This window comes from Montipora foliosa, chromosome 8 (genome assembly GCF_036669935.1).
Source record: "Montipora foliosa isolate CH-2021 chromosome 8, ASM3666993v2, whole genome shotgun sequence".
In the NCBI taxonomy this organism is placed as follows: Eukaryota; Metazoa; Cnidaria; class Anthozoa; order Scleractinia; family Acroporidae; genus Montipora; species Montipora foliosa.
In genome coordinates, this window is record NC_090876.1 from 31345477 (window position 1) to 31352976 (window position 7500).

The following is a 7500-nucleotide window of genomic DNA, read 5'->3' on the forward strand; positions in this document are numbered from 1 at the left end:
TGATAATAGTGGCTTCAGATTAAAACGCAGTACAGCGCAGTATAGCAAGGCTAAAATTAAAGTTGTTCAGTGGACAAAGTCTGCGCAAAATAATTCAATCTACTCTTTTACAAAAAAAGAAAACTATATTAACACTGCTCATGTGACAAACAAAGCAGTGGTTTACGCAGAATCCAGCAAATAAACTAAGCGTACAAACGGCGAGAAATATTTATGCCAGCATCAAACCCCTGCTAAATTTTATTACAAGATTGCTTTACAAAAGGTTGATCCTCATGCGTAAAAGACACCAGGAAAGACAGCGATCAGATAGTAAACAATCATTAACGATTGTAATCTTTTAATCTCTGCATTTTTTGTTTTCACATGCAGAAACCTTTAGAATACAACAAGCTATTTTGCTGATAATAGATGAAATGTTCTTTCTCGTATAAGATGAATTGAAAGCGATGTAAGTTGACAGTCTCGACTCAAAACTCTATCTGCGATCCTCAATGTTTTTGAGAATTGAGGATCGAGTTTTGAGACCCTCGAAAATTTTTTTGAGGATCTCAATCAGAAATCTCGAGGTGAGATGAGACTTCTCGAAAGCAAAACAATAGGGTTAGACAAAGGCTTTTGACACGGGGCCGCCTTTAATATTTCCAGACATTCAGTACCAAATTACATTATTCATTATTCGTGTCTTTCTTATGATCGCTTCCACTGTATGCACGATTTTTTCTCGACTTCATTTTTTATAACTGCCTAATTACAAGGACACTATTGATAAAGAGCCTCAATCCAGATGCTAAAATTTCTTGGAAACACATTCATAACAAATCAAGCCTTCATGCACGTCGCGAACGATCTGCGGTAAACAGGAAGACGCGGCAAAAGTCTTCAACCAAACATACCAAATGCAAACAAACTTGAGCTTAAAAACATTTACACGATACTATGCGATACAAAAATTTTGATTTATTTTTCTCCAACTGCTTCCTTTAAGATTTGCAGACATTTAGGAGTGCCGAAACCGATAATTTGCAAGTTTGTCAGAAGATTGTCGAAGGAAGCTGTTATGCCTCGACAAAACCGACGCATGTAACGCAAACCACAGCTCCTTGAGATTTGGCGAGGGAGTCTCTCTTTCATCTGTCAGGATATTCGACCATTTGATGCCGAAGATGCAGCATATCTTCACCAAAGCGAAGAAATGCAAAGGGAAAAACATCTAAACTCTTGCGTTTATCTATGGAAGGACGGCAGCTCCCAAGCATTGAATATACGAAACGTTGCTGATTTCACAAGGCTTCGCTGACTGATAATGTATCCTTTTATAACTTCATCGAATGATGAATGACGATGAATATCGTAAAACTGTAAGATCTCTGTTCCGGGAGTTACCGTTTTTTGGTGTCAACCATTTTGTACCGCTCCACGGCCAATTTAATAATCTCAACACTACTTCTCTTCCAACCAAAAAATGCCTAGAAAAGCTCTCCAGTTTTCATGACCATCATTTATTCAGTCTAAACACATCTAGTAATATCAACCCGGACCAAAATCTCGTAGATCTAAAAATTCACAGGAGGTATTTTCTCCTCATAGTTTTTACACGATGAAAAATAGTTTTCACGATACCGATGATATGTTTTCTTTGTTCCATGCGAATGTTTGAAGCCTAAAGCGCAATTTTGGAACTCTCCAGACTCATCTTCTTAATGAGCTTGGATATCCTTTTAATATTATAGGAATAACTGAAACCGGAGTCACTGAAAATGATCAGTCTGATTATCAACCAAGTATTCCTGGCTGTAGTTTTAAATTTGTCCCGACACCTCTTGCTGCTGGAGGTGTTGGAATGTTTATTGATGAAAATGTAAAGTATCGAGTTATTGAAAAAACCTCCTCACACGCTTTTCAAGCACTGTGGCTTGAATTACAATTTGAAAGGAAAAGTAACATTATCTGTGGTGTAATTTATAGGCAGCACAACTCCCCTGAGAGATTTCAGACATATTTTGATGAAACCTTAGAAAAACTTAGCAACTCAAGCAAGCCAATCTGTCTTGGGAGACTTCAACATAAACCTCCTCAATGCTGAAACCTGCAACTTTACTAAAAACTTCTTACTTTCGTTGCAAAGTTATTCTTTTATTCCTACAATTGATAAACCAACCAGGGTCAACAGTAACTCAGCCACGCTAATCAATAATATCTTTGTAAACCAAATTGGTAGGGAAATCACGAGTGGTAATATAATCCCGGATATAAGCGATCACTACTCTCAATTTTGTATTATTAAGTCTCTCAAGGTAAAGGAGTTACCCCAAAAAACTATGTATCGGAAGTTTTCAAGAGACACAGAGGAAAACATTCATTCTGAGTTATCCGAGATCAACTGGGATTTGGTCATGAGAAACTGTGGAGATAATGCAAATGCTGGCTTTTCTAATTTTTTTAGCAGCTTCAACAAAATAGTAAAGAAGCATGCGGCCCTTCTACCTTTATCAAAATGCAAAGCCAAGCAATTTTCTAAACCCTGGATTACTAGGGGGATACGTAAGTATTCTAAAGTAACGAACGTAATGGTAACAAAGACTCCTCGCTGCCAGAAAATATACATTTAATTCGTGCAAAACTGACAACGGACCCCCCTCTTGACCACCCACACCCTCTAAAGACTTTGAAATGTTACCCACATCCTTCAATAACTGTGATATAAAAGAAAGTTTTCTGGTTGTAAAGCACCCTGTCGAGCTTATCACCTAATGTTTCGGAATAGTTTTTCATTTCTGCCAGCATTTCATCAAAGAGGTCATCCAGGTAACTGCTGCTTTCTGCTTGTGGAATCTCTTCATCGGCCAACTCACATACCCACGGGTGGTCATCGGACTCTTGCACGGTTTTAGAGGCTGGAGACTCTTCACCTGAAGGTACAGGAAGGTTTACAGAACCACTTTCGCTCAACGGCTGTTTGCCAGGAACAACCCGCAATACTTTAGTCTTGTTCTCCTTCCCGTTTGAAACCTAGCGAAGAACCACAAAATCGTTACAACACAACACCCTTTTGATTGCACAATGCACAAGTTGGAGTTGAATCGCAAATTTCTGGCATGAATGTCAGATCCTTCTGACTTTTCCCTTTCTAAAATCTTTATAACCTTCCCTAAATAATTTCTCGACACACAGAGTTCAAGCGATTTACTTTTGCAAGAACCTCAGCTAATCTATGACTATCAACTATCCTTGAATGACAGAGGGAGTTTGAGTTATCAAGGGTAAAAATGTACATGTATAGAGAATGACCTGAAGGGAAAAGGAAATTGCTTCGAGTTACGCGAGGTTGAGTTTTGAAAGTCAACTGTAATTGTCTTTCGTTGGCATAAAGGATACTTACCGTTTGGCACCTCCAGATTTTTTGCATGACACGTTGCTTTCCTGGCCATCTTCATTTCTGTTAAATAGCTAGAAAGCAATTAAAAGTATTAATTTTTAAAAACTCGGGCGCATTAAAAAAGAATGGAAAACTATTTACAAAGAATCTGTTACAATGCAGCAGATTTTTTTGAAGTCGGGTCGACACTCAATGAGAAACCGCCATGTCAATCAAAAGGGTACACGTACATAATTAAAATGCTTAAAAAACTAAAGCGTTCAAAATAGCGCATACTAAAAGGACAATGAGAAGACCTCTTGAGAAAAAATTCCACGTTTTACAGAATTTACATGGTTCAATTTATCGGCAAGATCTAAACTGGCCTCTACCCTGCTCTGCCTTTGCGATGCGTAAACAACAAATTGGGCAGAGTATCATGCAAACCAAAACACAAAGCATGAATTAAAAATCACACAAGGGAATCATTCAGTGGTGGAGTAAAGTTTTACCCCGGTTGCTTTGCCGATGCGTAAAACAACGGGATTAGGGCTCATAGAATAAAAATCACCAAACAAAATTTCGAGAACAGCACCAATTCATTTAACGTTTTATGAAACATGACCGGTTACCACATGAACATGCATCGAGCAAACAAAACATGCACAGAATAAATGTCTTTTTACTAGACGAACTTCACAGACACGCAAGAATTGTTACACAAAGGCCCTGTTCAGACGCCGTACTTCACATGAGCCGAATCGAATTCGAATTTAGACCGACACAAATTAATTAATCCTGGCTGAATTGATTGTGCCGAAACTAATTTACAAGAGGCATACTATGACTGAAGAAAACTGCAAAGTTGTAATTCATGTGAAGTACGGCGTCTGGATCAAAGCCACTCCACAGCCGTAATTTCCGAGTAAGCCAGGCAGGAAAAGTTGCCTAGCTGATGCGAATTAAACCTGTCCTTCTGAATTAATTCAGACACCATACTCAATAAATTTGATTCGGCTCATGTGAAGTACGGCGTCTGAACCGGGCCTAAATGAATAAAATAAGAGATGAATGTTTTATCTGGATGGAGTAGTACAATAACAGTGAACGCTTACTCTGCGACAATGCGTCGTCTTTTTTGGCTGCGGAGGATCTTCAGTCTGTTCAGTTTCCTGCGTTAAAGAAGGCAAGTGTTTCGTGGACCACTACAAATCCTTTGTGACCTAGAGACTCTCATCAGCTGAAAATCATTGTGCACATTTAAGTGCCGAATCAAATGCATTGAGTTGCTTTGGCACGAACTAAAGCATTTCCTTCCGAACCAAGTTAAACCGAAAACAAAAGAAGAGGTCATGGGTGGCATCGAGAGATTTTGGAGCAAGAGGGTGGATGCGGAGAAGTGTTCAAGATACATCGGGCATTTGCAGAAGGTGTTGCCAGTCGTTGTTGAGCGGGAAGGAAAAGCATCTGGCCATTAGCAACTAAGAACTGTAAAAGTAGACACACGTTTTTATTTTGACATGTATTTATTTTTAAGTGTAACTGAGGTCATGTAAGAAATTATCGTTAATAAAAATGAACACTTTGTTGTGCACAGGTAAATGTTTTATCAAAAAATAAGCAAAAATAATCTCTTTTTCTTTGACTAAAAAAAAACTGAAAAATACAAGACTTGAAGCTACATGTAGTAAGATAAAACAAAACAGATTCGTTGACTTTCAACGCGATTGACTGACATGTTATATGAACACAGAGACAAAAAATCATGTCAGCGCATATCACGCCTTTCTGGGCACAACTTTTTCTGTGAAGTGAACTGATGGAAAAATTCATTCCATATACGTTTTGGGGGCACAAAGTGCAAAATGCCCTGTCTAACTAGTTTCTGTGTGAATACACGGCAGAGGGGTAATTAAATATTCAAGTTAAAATCAACAATGGGGGCACAAAGCGGCCGATCGATGATATCATGAGACTTACAACGCTGGGGAAGCAGTTGGTTTTTATTTCAAAAGTACAGAAAATAATTCAATGAAGACACCTACATGCCTTGCCAGAGTTTCTGAGGAACACGAAAAATGATGGAAACCAACAGTAAGATAAAATAAAAGCCATGTAAAATAGACAGGAAGAGATGTATGAAAAATTAATCATGCAAAAACTCGTTTGTTTTCTCCACTGGAGAGTCTCTAAAATTGTCTCGAAAACTTCTCGAAAGCCCTCAAACGTCTCGAAACTCGACTCGAACTTCGAGAATTGAGTTTCGCAGATCGAGCCTCGAGCTTCGAGGGCCTGTCAACTTACATTTGCACGGTACTGTAGTTTGTAAAAATGACGGTTGGATACATCATTTTTAGGGGCTACTTTTGTAGTAACATTTCTAAGAGAACCTTGAATGGACTTGTCAATTAACCAACTGGGAAGCATATTACGTTTCAAAATAGTAGTTGGAGTATTGATATCGTTTTGAAAACCCTGGGTAGTATTGTTAATTTTACATGTATATGCCCTGTCGATGAGAGTTTTAATTAACCCTAATTTGTACTGAAAGGGAGTTAAACTGAAATAATTTGTAAGTAGACCAGTGTAAGTCTTTTTTCAAAGAAAAAAGTGATACAAGAACATTTATTGTTACATGATCTCTGCTTGGATAATAATACATCTAAAAAAGGCAATTTGCCATCTGTTTCTGTTTCCATTGTAAACGTGAAGGAGAACTCAAAATAAACATGGAGTATTTTTTCCTTCACCAAATTTGTAGTGCCTGATTTAGTTAAAGGAAATATTCGAGTATTTGAGGGGTTCCTTACATTTTGACATCTTTATGAGACCAGAAAGATCCGTATTGATCGCTCGATGGAAGTCCGCCATTTTGCCTGTATGATAGCAGGCTTGGGCGCTAAGGGTGACGTCATTGCACACACTTACTTGAACGCAGGAAACTTGAAAAATGGTTCAGTGAGCTATTGTGGGCTGTTCTAATAGAACTCTCAGACACCAAAAGAGTTATAAGTTTTCATCGCTTCCTTGTTTAAAATGACCTCTCACACGAAAACATTCCTTACGGTAAGTCGTTTTTCACCGGTAGTCGTTCAAAGCTCTACGTAAGCCGTAAGAACGGCATGTCGTTTACTTGACTCAACTTCCCGTGCAAAAATAAAAGTCTGGCATTCAAACACTTGGGTATCCGTTTAAAAATACTCGCCACCCGTGAGCACGGCTCGTATAAACATCGGCAGAAGTACGCAGGAAAATTTTTGAGCCGATTGAATAACTCGACCTTTTCAGAGCGGGTGAGCTTTCTAAACTCCTTAGAGTGTTAACATTACGGTTGCCGAGGCCCTAATGACATGGTGCTTTTTTCAGAATCTTTCTGCCTTTGCTGTCAACATTTCGATGATCGATATGCTTTTTAAAAGAGACTCGAGTTTAACACAAAAACTTTCCCAAAAACGGTGGAATAGTTGACAGTATGCAGTCAAACACTGTCCGCACGACTCAACCAAGTCATGCGTGACCATGTGTGACCCCTATCTGCTATGCATGTTTTATGTTATTCATAAAATTCCCATAAGTTATTAAAAGAAACCAAATACTGTAAACCTTAACCTCAAATCCTTCTTTGTCTGAGATTTGTTATTTGTCCTTTCCCTGCCTACTTTATCGCAGGGGAGAGATTGTTTTATCCTCTGGACATGCCGAATCTAGCAGCAAAATCTCTAAATTTCTGCCCGCCGAGATATTTGTGATTTTCGAGAACTGCCGCACCTTGAAGAATTAGCATCTGGGCTTATCTAACTGAACTGGAACGGAACTGCCGGATTCCGCGTGTATGTTCCAATAATTTATATGCGGCCACAAAGCTTATCGAAACTCCGAAAAAGAAGGTGGCGTGTTCCAAAAAGGTTGGTATAGCTTGTGTTTGCATTTGTGCAAGTTCAGTTTACACATGAATTTCCTCAGCGCCAAAATGTCAAAATGTTCCAATACAACGAAAAATGGAGGACAGTCTAACTGTTTCAAATTTCCTGTTTTCAGCCTATCGAAGTAAACAGTACCAATCCTTACGAGGACTTTCTACCATTTTATGCAAATTTCTGTCGGGAGTCAGGAGTCGTGGGATGTTGGTTTCCGGATTGTCG

At 38.8% G+C, this 7500-nt stretch overlaps 1 long non-coding RNA gene and 1 pseudogene across 1 annotated transcript; both read right to left on the reverse strand.

Annotated features, from left to right (window-relative positions):
- Positions 1–7500, reverse strand: part of LOC137968613 (golgin subfamily A member 6-like protein 7) — a 10988-nt pseudogene that overhangs the window by 747 nt on the left and 2741 nt on the right.
- Positions 2670–4612, reverse strand: LOC137967739 (uncharacterized). The gene is made up of 3 exons (XR_011116571.1): positions 4474–4612; positions 3383–3450; positions 2670–3012 (listed from the first exon to the last, which is right to left on the reverse strand). It is a non-coding gene; the product is annotated as an uncharacterized lncRNA (long non-coding RNA).